This window comes from Condylura cristata, unplaced genomic scaffold, assembly GCF_000260355.1.
Source record: "Condylura cristata isolate star-nosed mole 26May11 unplaced genomic scaffold, ConCri1.0 scaffold00006, whole genome shotgun sequence".
NCBI lineage: Eukaryota > Metazoa > Chordata > Mammalia > Eulipotyphla > Talpidae > Condylura > Condylura cristata.
The window spans coordinates 47,715,523-47,737,448 of NW_004567107.1; the positions used below are offsets into that span (position 1 = coordinate 47,715,523).

General features: G+C 33.6%; 1 pseudogene; it reads left to right on the forward strand.

Moving 5' to 3' along the window:
• The first annotated feature begins 11,541 nt into the window (after positions 1 to 11,541).
• LOC101637283 overlaps positions 11,542 to 21,926 on the forward strand; it is a 19,244-nt pseudogene continuing 8,859 nt past the window's right edge.

A 21,926-nucleotide genomic window follows, 5' to 3' on the forward strand; every position in this document is an offset into this window, starting at 1 on the left:
TGACATAAGGAGAGAGAAAATAAATATCCCAAATGGAAATTGAATACTGCTTTAAGTTATGATGTCTAACATCTAACAGTCAGATGCCAAGCAGATAATTACAGCAAGCTCATTGTGTGTGACAGTAACCTTGGACATGGGATATAGTGTGAGAGTCAGTATGTTGATCGAATATCACAGTCTCTTCATCAAGGTATTTGAAGGCTAAAAGCTTACTAGATGCAGCTGACTGATTTCAGGTTCTGACAGGAAAATATTTATCTTTTAATTGAGAATTCAACTGATTTTCCAGTAAATGCTATTTTTGAGTTTATGATGAAGATTCTGGATAGCCACCCAAAAATAAAAAGCAAGCATAATAAACAACTTAATATTTCTATACAATAGTTTTCCTGTGGTTGCTTGTTGACAGATAATTACCTGAGCACTTGGATAATTTTAATAGTTAGTGTTTATTAGTAGTCCATTTGTAGTCTACAGTTTGAAAATTATTTTCTCTTTTCACATTGTTGTTTCTACTCCCAACCCCTTACTCCAGACCTCACTTTCAGACCAGTTCTATACACATAACTTTCAGAACACAAGAAATTTCAATTTGTAACTTTCTTAGAGCTTGGGATTTTCTAAAAAGCTGGGTTAATATTTGCAAGTTTAAAATATAATTTCAACTGTAAGAAACAGAGTTCATCAGTTAAGCATTCAATACCCTTGGCACTGTCAACTTTTATTAACAGCAATTTTGGAAAACTAATAAAGCAAAGTCAAATAAAATCAAATAAATACAATAAAATTATAAAGGCACAGGTTTTATTTAATCAAGACTGAGTGTAGAAAACAAATTTAGTCTATGTGGTTAAAAAAGAATAAAGCTAAAATTAAAATAAATAATGGAATCTAAGAATTCAAATGATAACCTTGAGATCAAATTGATGGGGAGGAGGAAATCATCTCTCATGTTGTAGGGACTGGAAATTTTGTGAGATTTTCCCAAGCAATTTAAACTCAGCTTGTGAAATAACAATAATATGTAAGAGTGAGGGATGCAAAGTACTAAAAATAAAATGACATTAAGATATCTGCTGATCTCTTAGATAAAAATAAAACTATCCATCTGTTGCTTCTGTGAATTCTGTTAGCATAGTAATGTCTCAATCAGTGATGCAAATATAGTGAACACATGGAGCTTCCAATTCACATAAGGAGTGAGAGTCTCTATTTATTTATTTTTTAATTTTTTTTTTTTTTTTGCCGTCAGTCTGCTGTACAAATTTGGACTAGGTATTTTCCCCCATAGTTTCTTCTACCAAATGCTTGAAGTATTGTTGCATAAAATAGCAAATTCCTGATTTAAATGTGTGTCAAAGCAGTATGTACTATAATCATCTATAAAGATGGGTCTTATTCACAATAAAGCTTGCAGAAGCTCATGTGGATAATAAAATTGGTACTGTCTTTTTGTAGCTGATTGTGATTTCATATATTCAGGAAAGAAACTGTTCTTTCCCCATTATCTGTTTACATAAAAAAAATTACTATCAAACACTTTTATCTTAACAATTCTTGGAAAAAAAAAAAGCGGAAGAGAACAGGGGCAAACATAATAGGAATGCCATCACCTAGATTTTCTGTTGTTTCATATGTCATATGATACAAAGAGGAAAAGACATGTGACACTTTGCTTTGTAATAAAGTTCAAATAGGTGCTATCTAAACCATTTTGTCTATATGTGAAAAAAAATCAGATAATTTAACAAAATAATTTGGAATGCATTTTTGGGTAAATCTGTTAGTTCAGTAAGAGGCCCCTCATATCTAGTGGGTACTATCTTAGCTGCTTGTTCAGTCAATAAAATAAAGACTGTTCTTGTAAATCTGCATATTGGTAGGAGATAGGATGACTAAAATAGGATAAGTAGATTAATTAGCAATATAAAATAGAGGTAAAACAGAAACAGATAAGGTCTAAAAGAATATATAGAGCAAGATAAGAAAAATGGTCATTATTAGCATGACGAGTATTCAATGAATTGAACTGGGCAGTATAGAAGAGCTTAACATACATAATCCTTCTGTGAATTTTGGACAAAACTTTCTGACAGCAAAAGTCTGGAAAGTGAGATGTACAGAGAGGAAAATTGAAGAAAGAGGGAATACCTAGAGTCATATTCAACAATCCAAAAACAATTGTCACACACCCATGTGACAATTGAACATTTGAAATGTGGTCAGTAGAGCAGGGTTTCTAAATTTTAAATTCTATTTATTCATAAAATTATGTTTATAAAAGTATATATGATCTGCTTACTCACAAACCTATACAGTACTTGGAACAGCTTGGTTATATAAATTTATCTCTTCAACTATAAATTTTATAATAAATATATAGGTCAGTTGTTAACAATGAAAATCTAACCCGTAATTTTAGATGGGCTGTAACAGTAATTAAATATTAAAAAATTAGATAGCAGATGAAAATGAAGTTTATAATTTTTATACTGATTATAGTTTGAAATGACAATTTGTTAGATTAACAGTTCAGCTAAATATGTTAAAAAATAAGTATATAGATTTATATGGCTCTTGTGCAGATAGTTTGATGCAAGGAAGAATTGGTGAAAATATACTTTGAAATAGAAGGTGATATTACATGTGAGCAGAGAGCACTGGCACCTCGTAAACATGAAGTTATAAAAATGGGCTTATGGTAAAGGCATGAATAGGTGGAGAAGTTTAGCAGAGAAAAGTGGAAAACAGCCACCTTTGGAGAAGATTTAATATTGTTAAAATAAATCAGAATCCAGAAGTGCACCAATGCAAGAATAGATTGGTTTAGTCAAGTAATTTCTTATCCTAATATTTTCTCCTTCAGAGTTTTCCAAGAAATCAACAGGTAATTAGGACTTGGTAACATAAATAAAGCATATATTTCTCTGTACTCTCATGGTAATTGGATTCTATAGTAAGACTGTAGTATAGAATCCAAAAGTAAATCAAAAGCAGTTGAGATTGCAATTTTCCATAAGTCTTAATAATGAGGACAAAGTATGGTTTGGAATGTTGAGTGCTGAAATAACCAAAGATATATTCAATATGATCAAAATGATGACTGAACTGTCATTCAATTTAATTCTAATTTGAAAATGAATGGTAACCCCATCACTTTAGCTTCCCATATTACAAAAGCTTTGGCAATTCTGAAAATAAGCAACTACCATAAAATGAAATATTGTGCTTCATGGTGCTCAGTTCATTTATACACAGTGTATTGAATATAACTTAAAAGTAATAAAAAGAAAACACATGAAGAAAGAGAACTGTGTGTCCAAAAGAGAAAACACATTCAACAGAAGCAGTGATTCGAGTATCAAAGTGCCAGACATGATCCGAAAAGTTAGTTTTTCAGAACTTAAATAATTTTTATGGATTTTCCTCCATTTCTGTTCTTTATTCATACCAAGTAAAATATTTAAACATTTTTCACTCTAAAAATTCATATAGCTCACCAAAGTAGTCAGAGCTGAGACTGAAACAATTCAGGGAAACTAGTAGGATTCTGAAAGTAACAAAGAAGCAAAAATTTAAGTCATAGTCCCCAAGTATCTCTAATTTTTAGAAAATTGCTTTTAGTAACATTTTTAGAAAATTTGTGGCAGAAAAAATGATAAAGAAAGAACTATATTATTTATTTGATATCTCTCAAATAATTTTTCCTCCCTCTTCTCTACCTGTTTCTGCTCCAAAATTTTTACTAGTGAAAACTCCTAATCATTACAATATACACAGTTTTCTATGACTTCATCTCACAATTTATCTCACTAGCTGTGTTTTAATGCAGATGTAATAATTGTGACTTAAACATGCTTATTTCATTCTGTCCACTTCCCATTTTCCTCCAAATGAACAATAAGAAATATTTATCAAGTTTTTAAAAGTAATGCACCATGTTCTATGATTTTTATATCTATTAACTCATTTAACAGTTGTATAAATTCTATAAAAAAATTAGAGTTATTGTTATCATTTTACACATGAAGAACACAGAGGTAGGAAAGCAAAGTTCAGTAGAATAGGAGAGAAATAAAGGAAGTCTGGTCAAGGCTTAATGTAATGTATAAGGCTGTATGAGTCATGGATTTCATTTATTTAATACATAATAATATTCAGGTTAATATGAAAAACAAATATTTCTAGTGAAGAATGAGTAGCTAAGATGCTATAGAAAAGATAAGATGAAGAAAAATAAAAGTAAGGGAATATAGATAGTATTTTTTTTAAGAAATACAAAATAAATAAGCAGGCAAAATAATCAATTTTCATTCACCATTTTAATCCATGCTAGCACTTTTTTATATTTTTTATTTGCATCACCTACATTCAATTATTTTCTATATTTTCTGGGTAAAAGGATTTGCTTGCTGTATTCAGGCATTAATTGAAGCATTAATTTTTACATTCTCCTCATAAATTTCAAGAAGTTTCGTTTAACCTTGATGGCATTCCCTCTCTTGGCATAATCATTTCTTATTTCTTTCTACCTATTTCACCTAGTCAGAAACAGCAAATACAAGTCAACTTCTGCAGGTCTATTAGCAAATGAAAATTAGGTTAGAATTCCTTTTCTAATTAGAAGTTCAACAAACAGTGATTCACTTTACTTTGTCATGCACAATTGCTCTGAAATGACAGTTGTTTTGAAATTACTTCTCTAAGGATGTGCAGCCACTGCAACACAAGTTCTGTCCCTGGCCAGCAAGCTGACCCATATGGCGAGGCAGACCTCTCCAGACCCGAAAACTGCTCCCCTTAGCAGTGTATTTCAGTGAATGTACATGTTCGGCTCCCCACTCTGTCTCTGGTGAATCCTCTCACCCTCTGCACTCTTGCCTGTACCCCAGTTCTGTATGCATAAATAAATAAAATCTTTTTTTAAAAAAGGAAAAATACATTGTGAAACACAACTCAGCCACTTCCTAGTTAAGAACTTCATTTTCTATTTTAACCTTATAGAAATTAAACTATATTGAATGTTATATATAGTAAGTATATATCAAAATACATCAGTATAATGTACATATGAAGCACAGATTCATCCATAAAGAGTCCAAAAAAAAATCAAACTATCTATATGTCTTGATAAACAACAGCTTGCTGATATATTGGAAGAATCTTATACCCCTCTTTTCTATAGCTTGTCCTCTCTTCTCTCTGGGATAATTACTAGTTTTATATTGACACTTTCTTTTTTGTTAAGTAGTTAATACATTCATATGGATCCTTAAAATAGTTTTGTCATTTTTATATAAACATAGTAACATAATATATGTATGTGTATATATATATATACATATATATGTATATATATATATATACGCACACACACACATATATATACACACATATATATATAATTTTAGAAATTTATGTGTGTGTGTGTGTGTGTGTGTGTGTATTTCTGCAACTAACCTTTTCAATCCATATGTGTTTTTTTAAGTTTTAGCCTTTTGGATACATTATTTCAGTAATTTTTATTTTGATCTGATTTGCTTCGTATGTCTACATCAAATGATAATTCTTTTGTTCATGGAACTTTGAGTTATTTTCATTGCTTTGTTGGTTGAAAACCTGCAATAATCTTTCTCATTATATGACTGTAGCATAATTGTTCATCTATTCCCTTGTTAATAACACTGATATTGTTTTCCGCATGAACATAATGTAAATGTTCCCATTCACTATTCTTAGAAATTCTTTTGAAAATGTCTCAGTATTTTGTGTATTTTATGGGCTTATTTGTCTTCTTAATATGGAGCTTTAATAGTTCTTTATTCTGAGTACAAGTATTTATCTGGCATGTTTGGCAAATATTTACTTCCATTTGTGGTTTGGGTATTAACTGGAGTTGTACTGAACACTTAGATCAATATAGGGACTATTCACATTTTACATATTGAACCATTTGATAGCAGATCCTAAAAAGGAGAAAACTGGTAAAAAGGTGAAACTGAGGCTCCAGCTTGGGGATATTCTATAAAAGTAAGGTGTCATCCTCCAATATGTGATATTTATACTCTGTCAAAGATGCTAATAGGACATTGTGTCTCCAATTAGAAAAATATATGGGTATAGAAAACAGAGTCACTCTCAGTATAAGAAATGTTGACATGGATTAAATACTTGACTTTTGTGACTAACTCTCCTGCCGTCCCACTTGGTAAACATAAATTTTAAAAGGTAAATCTTAGTTTTATTCAGTTGATTATATTTTTGCAAAATTTGTTACTTCAGTTAACTTATACAGCCCAATACTCCTGCATTCGGTAGGTTAAAAATAAATTAATCAATGAATAACAATTAATGAATAGAATGGTAAATCTCTTTTCTGGAAATTTGCATGTAACTTATCCCTATGTATTTCTATGGTAAGTTAATCATATTATTTACATGAATGCCAACATTTTTTGTTAATTTGTAATTTTTTATATATTTTTCTGTCATTTAATAGTACTAGGTCTAGGTTTTAAAAACACTATACTAATACTGTATTAATATTTTTTCAATAGTTATCTCTTTGTACTTTTTCTCAGTAAAGTATTCAATACATTTGAATGTAATAGTCAACATGCCTTTTTTTTTGAAAGTCCTTAAGCTTTCCCTCCTATACACAAAATCTTCATTTTATCGCCGCTATTACTAAGCAGAACTTACCTGGACAGATGTTTTTTTTTTTTTTTACTTATTTATGTGTACAAGAACTGGGGTGAAAGCCAGAAGTTCGGGAGATGAGAGAATTCACCAGAGACAGAGTAGGGAGCAGAACAGGCAGATTGGCTGAAATACACTGGTGAGGGGAGCAGTGGGTGAGACAGAAGAGCTCTGCAGCACCATGTGGGTCACCTCCCTGGCTGGGGATTGAGTTTATGGCAGAGTGATAGCTTAGTAGTGCTGCACCACCAAGGGGACCCCTGCATGGACAGTTTTAAAATACTCTGTTTTTGTTGATCCCACTATACATTATGTGAAATGATTTTGAAAAGAATAAATGACTATCATTTTGCTAATTTATATCTATAGGAAATACAACTAATTAGATTCTTGCTATAATTTTATTAGATGTGTACAACTAGAGTTACTTCTTGACTCCTAACCATTATTTTTAATCATGTACATTCAATTTTATCATTTATATTAATATATTCCTTTAAACATATGTATAATCATTAAACATGAGAGGGCTGTCATTTTCAATGAATAGTTATATAAAAATGGAAACTGTGTTTAGGTATAATTTTATAATTAATTACAAAGTCATAACTACTTGCTTGATAAACTAACAGATAAAACATACAAGTTGGGCCTCCCTGGTAATGCAAGGGATTAAGTCTTAGCACTATGAATCTATCACCAGCTATTGCAGCACAACTTCAATTCCCAGCCAGGGTGACTCACATGGTGCAACAGACCTTCTTGTCTCACTTGCTGCTTCCCCTTTGCAGTGTATTTCAGTCTGTCCACCTGTTCTACTCCCCTGTCTGTCTCTGGTGAATCCTCTTAGCCTGCCCCCCACACCTCGAGTCTACACCCGAGCTTATGTATGCATAACTAAATAAATCTTTTTTAATAAAGCCCATATTCAAAGTAAGTTTAGTTTACTTACATATAAAATAAACATTTAATATTGTATTTTTCATTTTAAATAAAATTTATGCCATGAGAAGGAAAGGAAATCAGTATTAATCTTATATATCCCATAAATAGGCATGAGTTATTTTGTTAGAAAGAAACTAAGATTTTATGCAGTACTGAATTAATAGATAATTATAAAATAATATTCTATGGAAATAACAGAGCTTAGTGCCTCCATCTGTATCATATCATGTATTAAATACTTAATATCAAATCAACTTAAAATATATTCAACTTTAGATACAGATTGTTAATGTTCAACTTTCCAGTCTCACTCTAACTATTCTGTATAAATTTATCCAATGTTCTGAAGATATATTTGATGTGATCAGAATCTTGTGCACAACGCATGTGTGAGTTAGAGTACAGGAAGAGACATAAAAATGCTTTAATTAGTAATGTTTATAGGAAAAAACATATAATTAAAAACTTGAATGTTAGATGAAAACTAAAAAAGAGAATCATTATTATGGGCAGAAAGCATTCTCTCTCTTCCCATTTAAAATGGTGGAGATGGGGATAACAATTATTTTTATGGGGAAAAATTGCTGAAAGAATGGTGAGATAAACAGATACATTATGACCAAAGAGCATCAGCAAGGGAACAGCAGTTGGATGAGAAGTAATCAGCAATGTACTGTATGAGGCACTGGATCAAAAAACTGTGTGGAATCCAATGGTTTCTGTATAGAAATTGTAATATGCATCAACAACAAACATGATAGTAAGGCGAAGAGAACCAGGCAATAAAAACTCTATCAAATAGTAAGATTCCAAGATTAGTCATGTTTTAGTAATGAAACAAACTAAACATGTGTTTACTTAAGAATGTTACCAGAAGTTAGGAGCTCTGGATTGAGACATAGAATCAAGAGTCTTAATAAGAGTCCTGAAAATGGTCTTTTGTTGACATAGGTTTGTTGTGAGGTTGCCTTGGGATCAATACCTGTAAGCGAAAGGGTGTGAAACAGGATTGAACAGAGGGCGAAGAAGAAGTCAGGCTACTATGCAGACTATGAACAGCCTTAACTAATTTTATGGGATGTTTTAGAGCTTAAACAGCCCTGCAGAATTGTCCTGAAATTTGGCTGGACATCACAGTGTTGATATTTCAAGACAAATCAGTATTAAATATGTTCAGATGCAGAATGTGGCACAAAACAAAACACCTCTTTAATGTGGGATTTTGTCTTCTGACAGCACTCCCAGAAGTGGGGCAATAAATTCTCATTAAAGGAAATTTTGGGAAGCCCGTTATTTTGTCTATTGCCATTTATTCTCTGCAGCTTTGATCCACTTCATGTATACTCTGATCCACTTCATGTATACTCTGAGAACAATGTCTCTGGGAATTCAGTTGACCTGTGCTTTTGGTTATTCTTAGAAGGTTAGGATTTGAGAAGTGTTCCTCATTTCCCAGTGCAGTAGCTGCTCTTGAATGCAATTGTTTCTCATTGCTTCTCACCGAACAATACTGTTTAAATTCCCCTCACCCCTTTCTGACACCCCTGTTGATCATAATGGCTTAATTGATCACTTGTAACTTGTGATCTAAATTCTGTTCTTTATGTCCTTCATGGCCAGGCTAGAATTTCTGACTTGTCTTTATCATCACAAGTAAGGAAGTCATTTTCAGTGTGTGCTCCCTAAGTTAATTGGGTGATAAAATATATCTCACTTTTATATTACATACAGTTGCACAATTGTCTTTTACAGTACATTGACTATTCATTTTGCTTGTTAGTCTCTTGACAGAAGAACCTGAAGTATCGAAGGTAACAGTTAAAGATAAGTCAATGGGGGTCTTATTGTGGAAGCTTTCAGAACTGATCCCCTCTAGCGATGATTCTCAGAAGGGCACATTTTACCTTATTGGGACAATCTCTCTGTGTCATTTCTTACTAAGGGGCTATGGTTTCTCATAGCAATAAGGAGAGATGTGTCATTTATGAAGAGCCAGATGACTCAGGAAAATCTTTGTTTCATATTTAGGAGCTTAGTACAAATTTCCTATCCCGTGAGGAACAACCCATTCTTTCCCAAGCAAGGGGCTGAAATTGCCATAATAGACATGCTGCATTAGTTGGGAATGTAATCTCCTTTGGGATTTGTAACTGACCATTAAGTCATGATGTTCAGTGCTCTATTTCCTCCAACTGTGGGGAGTATCAGACCTTCTAAGTTACCCAGGAGAACTGCTGGTTTACTTAATAATAGAAGTGAATCACTCAGATTTCTCTTTCACTCAGTAACTGGAAATGAATCATTCAGATTTCTCTTAATCTTTTCTAGGCTGTCCTGAACTTAGTAAAAGACAATCAGTTCATTGTCTTCATAATTCCTATTTCCCACATTTTAAAACACCTGTTAAATACATCAGCTATTGCTCTTCTTTTCAACTGCAATTTATATTAATTCAACATTAATGATAGATTTAATAATTGAACTTCCTGCCACTTTATGCCAGGCACTGTTTATGCTTACTTATCACCAGCAATTTGGCTTTCAGTGACAGTCAAGAGCTGAGCGATCCAGGCCCAAACCACCACCTTACTACCTGTGTTAACAAATAAGTGCTATAGGGTTTGTGGTCCAGAAAAATGATACTAAAATTGAGTTACCTATGCAGTTTGCTTATGAATAATGATTTTTCAATCAATGCCTTTGAAAGAAGAACAGAGCAGAAGTGAGCTGTGTTACAAGTTTGACAGCAGTCTTGCTAAGTCCTACTAATGGAATATGAATGACTGTAGCATTTTCGTCATTTTAGTCCATTATGTTTAGTACTTCATATTTTTCATTTAATTAGTTTTTAGAGGAGAGTCAGCCCAGGAAACAGTGAGACCTTGAGCCACACTGAGTCAATCTCTGAAAATCCCTGAGACGTGAAGTTTTACTGCCATCAGTTCTCTCAATAGCTGAGGTCACAAGTGTTTTATTGAAGGTCATGTACTGCATTGCAGAATCTACCACCCTGTTATCAAAAAGAATAGCATTATATTCAGGCATATTAAAAGCTATTTATTAACATTAAATTTCTATACCCATTGTTTAAGGAATTTAAGAAGTATCTCTCTTTTTGGAACTTGCTTAATAAGGCGACAGTTTTAAAACACACAATTAAAGACGTTAGGCTGTGATTGTAGTTCTACAGAAAAAAGGGGAACACAAAAGAATAAAAGGGATATTTGATGCAAATCTAATAAATATGTTCTAACTTTATGTAAAAATATTGGAGTTACATTTATTTGTTTAGTTCACTGCTCTTTATGCCACTTTATTGCAACCTGCCCTAAGTCATCTTGTTGATTCATCCATCTGCCTTGGATGATGTGCTTTCTGTTGTTGTATTGGTTGAAGCCTAGTCACCAATCAAGATGATTAAAACTCAAAAGCCAGCATAGGAGTTGTGATTCAAGAACCCAGTCTATAGGGTAAGGGCTGCCTATGTGGGAAGTGTGGATGTTGCCAAGGATAAAAATCTCCTTGGTACTATACTTCTTGAACTAGGGAGTGATCTGAAATCACCATCTGCTCAAAGCTGGTCAAAGCATACCACTGTTAGTGTTTTGTCAGAAGCTCCAAACTTAAGCTGATGCTTCTGCTGCAGTTCTGATGTCAGCAGGTTTTGCTCATTGTGTCTTTCCCTGAGGTTCTGGAATAAGTAGAGGGGCACACGGGCAACCCACATGGCCATAAGCAGGTACCATGAGAAGTGCTGGACTGCATAGTGGTAGGCTGTGCAAATGCCTGTCAAGCCCAGATATGGGAGGGACTGGCATTTCTTGGGACATCTAACTAGCTGCCCTTAGTTCAGGTGCCACACAGTAAGACCTTGTGGAGTAAGGCCTGGGAGGCATGTACTCTCCTGCCTCTGGGTTCCAGGAGCTCAGAGATGGTTCGGGAGTCTGTAAGGGGAAGGAAAGGGTGACTTTTGGGATTTTCTTCTTGCTATGGTAGCCCCAGGTCTAGCAGCACCACAACTATCCAGCTGTTAGTGATCTTTAGAGAGAAAATGCTAGCACATCTACATTGAGCAGGAATTCAGGGAAGCACTGGGATTTCAGGCAGGGTAAGGTCAGGTGATGTTTCCAAGCTAGTTTCCATGATTCCTGGATATTTCAGCTTCATGCCTGGCCAACAGTCCCTATTCCTCAAAGTATGTAGAGCTCCCCCAACTATAGTATACCACAACCTAAAGGCAGGGAGAAGGTAGGTTTTGTATCTGGTAATATTTGAGGCTTAATGTGTTTGGAAACAAATTTATTTACTTCCCATAGAGTTGGAGTATGGGCCTCTATGTGCTATACCTGGATGTGAGAATTTGCAGGGATTACAATATCAGGAGGGCATGAGTCCTCTCCAGTCTATGCAGTGTTTGTAGAACACAAATCTGAACCTCCTTCTGTCTGTTCCAACTCTGATGCAGCTAGTTGTGTTTATACAATTTGCCATGACTGTATCTGCAGCTCATCACTGTATTTCCCTCTCAACACTGCCGATGCTGTGGACTCTGGGCACCTGCCATTTACAATGTCGGCGCATATGTCATCAGGCATCTCCATTGTTCAGTTTACATGAGATATATAATATATTAAGCTGTTTTTTGGATGCACTTGGGGAGGTTTTTCTCTGACACTATTTACTTAGTCATGTTTGCTGAGCACATCCAGTAAGTTTTATTGGTGAAGAAAGATAAGGTAAAAGAAATATACCATTTAAGATCATAGGTAAATCTGAAGTAAGTATTCAAACCTAGATAATGTTTGTTTCACCTTAGTTTTTAACACTATGTAACTGTATTGGATAGGGTGGATTTGGAATAATCACAGGGTTATTACATTGATAAGTGATATTTCAAGGAAAGTGGGCAAAGACTTTTGAATTTCTGATGCTGCTGTAGTTAATAGCAAACTACAGATTGATACCAATAAGCATAAATTCTGTTAATGTTTTATATTTTTAAGATATCTGTCTTTCCCTTTGTTACAAGATACACGTGTGTATGGATAGATGTGTGTATGTGTATGTGAAGCATAGAGGTATATGTGTGTTTTTTGTGTCTGTGTTTCTGTATAGTGTGACAGGGATGCATAGAAAGAGAAATATCAAAACCTGAAATTATTAAATAAGGAAATGTCATCACTATTATATTGGCACAAAAAAGAAATCATGAGTTACTTATTGAAAAATAAAGTTTTAGAGATAATGAGATAAATTATAATTACTGATAAATCTTCATATTGAAGCAATTATTTCAGAGACTCTACTGAAACTGGTTTCTTAACTGTCATGACTGTTTATAAGGAATCATTTTGTACCTGTGTTAGATTTAGCTCTTTTGTGTGGGAGAAGAACAAATAAAAGTCAAATTATTCACAGAAGAAGGTCTCCTGAGGATTTTTTAAAATGATAGCATTTACAGAGTTTTTCTTATAGTCATAAAGTTTTGATGACAGAGAAAGCTGTTACTAAGCAACACCTCCACCCCTTCCTACCTTATTTGGTTTCATGTGCAAATTAACTGACTAGGTGAATTGCATAATGTTTTAACCAAAATGTGCCCAAGTCACAAATGAAGACCACTCTTCTGTTAAAGAGGAAACTCAGGAAACAGTATTACAATTTCCTGCCATACTATATAAAAATTCAGCTTCATGTGTGTTACTGTGAACACATTCTTCTTAGCTGATTATCTCTTTTAGTCAACTTTCCAATGAATGAGTTTCAATAAGGAATTTAATTGCTACAGTTCTATATTTTCTATCCTTTGTTGAATGCATAAAATATAGGAGAACTTTTCTCAATATTCTTTCTTTAAATGAAGTATAATCTTGATTTGAAATATAATGAGTAAACTCTTAGAGCCTGTGCCAGATGTTCAATTGTATTCTATATAATTCAACCAACACATTTGATATTATACACTTAGTGTTTTTTCCCCAAGCTCTATTGGCATATAACTGACATATATCATACACATTTGAGGGAAACAATATGTGGATTATATAGACTCTATACACTGCATATGGCAAAATGATTACTAACATAGAGTTAGCAGACACCTTCACCTAGTCACATAATTACCACTTTTATTTTATAACGAGAACATTTAAGATCTACTCTTTTAAAAAAAAAAGACTTATTTACTCATGCATATAAGAGCTGGGATCTAAACCAGAGATGTGAAGGTTGGGAGGATTCGCCAGAGACAAAGTGTGAGGAGAACAGGAAGATTGCCTGAAATACACTACAGAAAGGAGCAGCAGGCAGGAGAGAGGGTCAGTAGAGGTCTGCTGTGCCATGTGGCTCACCATCCTGGTCAGGATTCAAGCTTGTATTGCAGTGGCATTGGAGAGTTTCATAGTGTTGCATCTTAACCCCTTGCACCACCAGGGGCCCTAAGATCTACTCCTTTAGCAACTTTAAAGGACGTAATACTCTATTGTTACTTATAATCACAGTGCTGTGCATTATACTTCCAGGACATATTTGTCTCCAAACTGGATATGTGTACAATCTGTCTGATTTCTCACACCCTCCAGCCCATGATAACCATTCTATTCTATTCTCTGAACTCAGATTTTATATATTCCACAAGAGTAGTCATATAAATTATGTATCTTTCTGAACTATTTCACTTAACATGATGTCTTCAAGATCCATCTATGTTGTCACAAATGGCAGAATTTCCTTTCCTTATTGCTTAATAATATTCCTGTGTGTGTATGACTTCTTTATTTACCCATCTTTTGACAGACACTTAGGCTATTTTCAGATCATGGCTATCATAAATAATAACACAATAAACATGGGAATCCATATATCTCTTTGATATTCTGCTTTCATTTCCTTCAGATATACATCCAGAATTAGGATTTTGGGATTATATAGTTTTTCTATTTAAATTTTTTTAGGAACCTCCACATTTTTTCCCATAGTGTCTATACTTACTTATAGTTCCATTGGCTTCCCTTTTCTCCACATCCTTACCAACTTTTATATCTTCTCACTTTAATTATAACCACCCTAACAGTTATGAGGTAGTATTTCACTGAAGTTTTGCTTTTCACTAGCCTGTAGTTAGTGATGTTGAAAACTGAAAACTTTTACCTGCTTTTTATTAATTTTATTAGTCCTTTAAAGTATTCTTCATGAAACAAATAATATTTTCTGAGTTATTTTTTGTTAGGTACATGGAAACTGTGTATTGCACAACTATTTCTTAATTGAGCTTTATCAATAAATTACTTGAGCTCTTGTAAAAAGTTCTGAGTTATTTTGCTTAAGAAAATGTATTAGAAAATGTATTCATTGTGCTGATATTTCTTCACAATGTTCATATCTAAAACATTCAATAAATATTCTAAAATAATTAGTGAGATACTTAATTTGTTGGTGTAAAGGTTCGATTAAATTACAAAATGAAATAAAATATTATTTTAAATTAAATTTATTTGAGTGCAAACCAATAAACATTTGGTAGGACAACAATTGGTGCAAATATAATAATAAAGAGTAGCTACTATCATATGCACTAGCCAATATGCTTACAAGATGAATTTAGGGCATTTGTCAATGAAATCACTGAAAGTCACTTGAGAGCTTATATCTCATTTCTCATTTTTGAAAGCTTCAACTCTTCAGAGAAACAGTAAGAGGAAACCATGTAGGTGACATAAGATGTGTTAGGAAAAGAGTGGGGTGAAGGAATGAATTACTGGCGTTATAGATGTTCCTAGTGGTAGCATCCAAATTAATGACACGTAGCTCCCAAAGTTTAGGATACCAGTTTCCAATGGAGTGATAAGTACAGTTGCAGTAAACAGAGAAAAGGAAAAGGAAACGACAATGAAGGGGCATCTGCTTCCTTAACAGTCTGACGCAGAGAGTGCTCAGTGCCTCCTCACTAGGGAAATAAACCATCACTGGCAGGATAAACATCTGCATGTGCATTTGGAGGTGGCAGGTGTGTCATTGTTAAGCATTTCCATTTGCTACACTGATGAATATGGGAGGGGTGTATTAGGAAAGCATTTAATTTCTTCATTGTTAAGAATACCCTGCCAATCAGCTGGGCCAAGTTTATTATTGCTCGCAGGCCAAATGAAAGAAAAGAGAATTTTCCTAAACTCTAATCTTTTTGTTTGGTTGGTTATTTTCTATTTTGATGACATGCTGGATAATACACACTCTTTAAAACAGTGCCATATAGTTCACCTTAAGATAAATGCTTTCTATAAATTTTCTGGGTTTAAATGAATGCAACTGCCTTCCTGTTGCTCTCATTCTCAGTGAATTGACTGTTTATTTCACTCTCTCAGTAGAGGTATAATGTAACCTTTGAAATAATAGAAACTTCCCTACTGTCAGCGAGTAGAAATAGTCACCCACTCTTTCATGGAAAACAGCAACCTTTCTTTTAAAAATGTGTTTCAAACAATTTCCAATGCAATTTTATTAATATAATGGTGTGATATTCCTCCATAGAACAACCTCATTCTTTATTTCAGAGAGAGGTTAATTTTGCAACACTGAAATTGTTGAAAACAAAATTGTTTCCAGCTTTGCATTTTATCTTCTTTTAAAATATACATAGAAAATAATATCACATAAAAAGAGTGCTTTAAATTTTGAAGTATATTTACTCATGTATACCTAATGAGTAAACCATTGATCTAATTCATGGTGTGAATATATACTTTGAAAACAAATATAAATAAATACTTAAAGTTCACATTCCATGCAAAGTATCATTTATCAGAAAAAGAGATTAAGTACATATTCAACTTTTAGCAATGACTTAGATAAGAGACATGCAGACACAAGATAGCAGTTGATCTTATCTGAACTATACTTCAAGTAGGGTCAGTTGCATAGCAAACAGCTTTAGTTTAAACATGAACCATAGCTAAGACTCCACTAAACTGAAACAAAGCCAGGAGATCGTTGATGATTATAGAATTTAAGAGATTAATCCAATATAGTTGAGGTCCTTCCAGGATTTACATTCCTCATTTGGTACATAACCATATGGGAGACTTTAGAAATCTTACAATGGAGTCTATATTTTGTTTAACGACAGTGACCTCAATAGTAAGGGTGAATTTAAAGTGTTTAATTATGAACAGCAATTGGTAAAGTTAGTATTTTAGGTTCTGCAAGTCAAAATAGCACAGTTGCTGCATATAATTTTTTGTATAACCCATAAAGCTATAAAATTCATATTAGTTATCTCTCCAGATAAAAACAGGCCAAAGGTCAGCTTGGACATCCTGTAGAGTAATTCATCTATTCCTACCCTGTAAGAATACTGACAAGAGATATCTATATTTCAGAAATATCATGAATCTTGGTTAAGAGAGAGTATTGTAAAATAATTCAAATCCCTGGCCTGATAATTACCCGAATGAAGGTAAAAGAATGAATATATCCTTGGAGAATATATCTTGTTAGTACAAGAGTGAGTTCCCGAAGAAGACCCAGAGAAGTGTGTGAGGGCTAAAAGAACATGAAAGATAATTTTGAGGTTTTTATCTTTGACTTGGTGTTATAAAGAGAATAAAATCTCTTCTTTGAAAAGAAATTACATTTGTATCCTCAGTTCAGGTGCTAGCATCTGGCATAGAAGGCATTTTAGAAACCAAGGGTATGGTGCAATTTTCTTTTTAAGATTTATTTATTTATTCATAAAGAACCAGGGTACAGACCAGAGGTGCAGGGGCCATGAGAGGCTTCACCAGAGACAGAGTAGAGAGCAGAACAGGCAGATTGACGAATTACACTGCTGAGGGGAGCAGCAGGAAAGACAGAAGAGGTCTACTGCGCGATGTGTGTCACCTCCATGGCTGGGGATCGAACTCGTGCTTAAGTGGCTTTAGCTTCTTAGTGCTGTGCTTTAACCGGCTGTGCCACCAGGGAGGGTCCAGTATGGAGCAATTTTAATGAAAGAATGGTTATATGTGGTTAGATTTATTAAGTAATTATTTGCCAAAAGGTGAATAGAGATGAAAATTTTGAAGAAAATACTAAAGTTTGCATCCTCTATACTCAATTCTGTAATCATAAATGTTAAACAGCCTGTATCTTTATTGATTAATTTCCTGATAATAGAGAACTTTACTATCACAGAGGGTATATGAAGGGTCCTGGGTCAACACTGGAATCTGCCTTTTTGATTTCATAGGGTGGTAGAAGATTAAAGGAAAGGAGTGGGAAGAGTCATCCCCACCTTTTTTCTCCCTCACTCTTACCCCTCCTTATTTAATGTCTTGGAGAACTCACTGTGTTTTTTAAGTAGGAGATGTCCAGTCAAATTAGGTCACAGGAGACAAATGTCTTCATGTTTTCTTGGCCATCTGTTGGTCAGCAATATTTTGGATACTTCAATCAAGAGGTTATCACAATGTGAACAGAAAAAAGAGAGAATATCAGAATAGGCCATATACCTTCCATCTTCTCACAACTTATGAGGCATTGGCTGCCACCTTTGTTGCTGCCAAGAAAAAAAGTACCCATCTACTTGAGGATACAGTGCGAATTTGACTATTAACCTCAGTCTTGTCGAACCAAATCTCTTATCCTAACTAACCCCTCCTTCACCCTACCCTAGGTTGGGTCTTCTTTCTCTGCCAAGCCCCAGCATTAGAACCTATCCTGCTAGTGGGAGAACAACCCAGATATTTTTCTATTGCACTGAAATCTGTTGTTCATGTATCAATCTTAGCTTCAGAGTTTCACTGTACTTCTGACTTCAAAAGTCTTTCTTTTCAATATGTGATCTTCACTTACATACTCAAAACTATAAAGTCAACTAAAATTCAAAACTCTTATATATATAAAATGTATATGTGTGTGTGTATTTGTATGTGTATGTATTTGTATGTGTGTATATATATATCTTCCTTCTTCCACATTCTTCTATAGTAACAAATTCACACCAAAGAAGTAAGCCTACAGAAAGTCCTGTTACTCCTTAAGTAAAGGTAAGAGGCAAAAAGTAGGGAGAAAGAAAAATACAGATAAGAAGAATTGAGAGGCAAAATTAATAATTTAATGCAAAATTCTTCTCTGACACATGCACTAAGTAATAATGAGTCACTTTTCTTGCTCTTTTGTTAAGTACATGTGGAGAGATAGTAATAGCTAAATTTGGAGTGTTCATTGAGTTTATGAAGTTAAAATTCTCATTAAAAGTGAATCTTTGCTCGTTTGATAGATAATGGGAACTGTTGCATGTTTGAGCTAGTTCCATTCAGTTTCTACCAGACACAGATCAACTCAGAAGAGTGTTGACTGGGTTTACAGATGAGCAAAGACAGAAGCAGAGATTGCACATTCACTGGCTGTGGCCATCCCATCTGGTATAAAGTGCCAGGGTAAATTTAAGCACATATAAAATGTAAGTGTAAAATGAAAGATGTAAATTTAAGCACATATAAAATGTAAGTGTAAAATAAAAGATCTTTTTATTTTTTAATAATAATACTATTTTTATGTATTTTATAAACACATATAAAATATATTTTGCCATCTTAATTCACCTACTATTAAAATGGTTGAAATCATATTATCACAGTAGAAGTGGAGATGCAGTGTTAAAAACAAATTTAAAAGCAGCTGTTTGATTATCACACAGTATTGCAGTGTTTCTCATGGGTATGGATGTTTCCCTTTCCATTTTAAGAAAAAGAGTGGCAACATATAGCCCCAGGGGTGTGTGTGTGTGCGTGTGTGTCTGTTTGTATGTGGGAGGGGAGCATATGTGAGTATGGCTTCTAAACACAGTTACTTACTAACACAGTAATACAATAAATTAAAATCAAGTTTCTGTTCATTTTAATTGCACTAACCCTTCCATATCTACAAACCAATTACTCCTCAAAAACAAATCATAAAGAATTTTTCCAAGAGGACATTCTTATCCTCTAGCTAGAATGGATATACCTTTCATGTTGTGCTCGCTACACATAGTACATTCTTTGAGCATTAAATTTCTAACATCGGACTGTATTTTACCGAATTTTGTATCTCTGTACCCTAGTACATGTTAGGTTTCTTAACAAAACAGATGATTTTCTTTTAAACACATACTCCACGTGCCTGGCAATGTGTCAACACACATTTTTTTAATTGAAGTCAATCTAATGGAATGGATTTATGAATTTTCATGATGGGCAGCTTACTGGCTGGAAAATAAAATCAAATTAATACTGACTCCCTAAAGTTGGATTCTCTATTATTTCTAATAGCTTATTTTATACAGTTATACATCAGAATATGTAAATTTATAATATTAGCCTCAGACATTTTTAACTATTAACAATAACGTTATTTTATGATCAATTTTAAACATTCTTAGTTTAATTATTTTCATAATCAATTTAACATACAAAATTGCTATATCCACATCATTCCATTTGTGCAAGCACACAGTAAGCCGTCTGTATTTTCATTTCACGTTGCCTAATTCTAGATTCAACATGTAGTTTCATTGACTTAAATGAAATAGGTTATTAAAAAGCAATTTAAAAAAGTTCTTTTGGAAGAATTTCTTAAACTTGAGTCTAGACAAGCCAAAAGTAAGAGGAAGGGCTATCATTAAATTAGTTAAAGCCATTATATACTGAATAGAATTGTATTATAGAAATGCAGTTCATGTTCAGTGACTTCAGTATACTTTTTTTAAAAAATTCCTTAAAGTTATCATCACATTGCTAAACTCTTATATCTTGCTTTTCCCCCATACTTTTAGAGATGTAAAATTGACCCGAACATTTTATAAGATTTTCAATAAAATTCTTAGGAAAAATGCAGATATTTCATCTTTATCCTGGAGATAAAATAAGATAATTTTCTCCTATTTATATTTATCATATTTATGTATATGTGGGTCATTTTTATTGTGATTTTTAACCTACTTTTTAAATTTTTTCCATGTACACAACTATTTGGATGGCTTACATTGGATAAATGCTCAAGATTGTTACTATTTTCTTAGCAAATTTTTCATCTGTAGGCATTCTGGATAATTTTTTTTTCTTCACCTAAATAGCTTTAAGGAGCAAACTATGACTCGATGTGTAAAACTAAAACTTTAGAAACTTTCACTCAGAAATATTTATTGATTGTTTTAAAGAAAGGCTTACTATAGGTTTTCCAAAGAGCAAGTATGGATCATAGAATTTAGAATTTTTGTTAAACCAAAAAATAGAAAATTTCAACTAACTTTTAGTAGTCACATTAAATTGCTCCTTACTTTCTGTTTGATACCACCAGTTACATAAATTATCAATGTACAGAAATGGTTAGTCTTATTTCAATGATATCCTTTCTCAATTAGCATAGTTAGAAGCCTTATCTTTTGTCATTTATGTACTGTTGATATTAAATTAAACGGTTATTTTCACTGCTGAGTTCAATGACTAAATATGTTCTGTTTTATTTACATAGCACAGAATTATATAATACCATGTGCTGATAGCTTAGAACCAGAGTTTAGAAATTTAGATTATTTTTCTCATCATAATGTAGCAGATTTCCATTAATGGAGTGGATCAAACTGCAGTTAAATTAATAGAGCAAATAAAACATATGTATAACAACATTAAATAGTAAGCATAGGGCCCTCCCTGGTGGCTAAGAAGCTAAAGCCACTTCAGCATGACATTAAATAGCAAGCACAGGGTCCTCCCTGATGGCTAAGAAGCTAAAGCCACTTCAGCATGAGTTCAATCCCTTCCTGGGAGGTGATCCACATGGTGCCACAGACCTTTCCTGACCTGCTCGCTGCTCCCCTCAGCAGTGTACTTTGTCCATCAGCCTGTTCTGCTCCCCACTCTGTGTCTGGTGAATCCTCTCACTGCCTCTGCACGTCTGGCCTATCCCAGCTCTGTATGCATAAATAAATAAATCTTAAAAAAAAATAGCAAGCACAGAAATGATTGTACGCACAGTCTTATTGATGTACATTTTACTATTACAAATAGATCTAGGTGACAGATTCCATTTAAAACCAATGTTCTTTCTGAACATTTATTACCACTTCACGTGCCAACCATTTCAAATGATGGCCAATAACTTTTCAAAGCAATCAAAGCCCCAGTTTTCACGAACACTACTGTAATGAGGCAGAAGGTATATCTCAAGTTCAGATCTTTCCACCATTCCCAAAGACATACTGTGCTCTCTCTCTCTCTCTCTCTCTCTCTCTCTCTCTCTCTCTCTCTCTCTCTCTCTCTCTC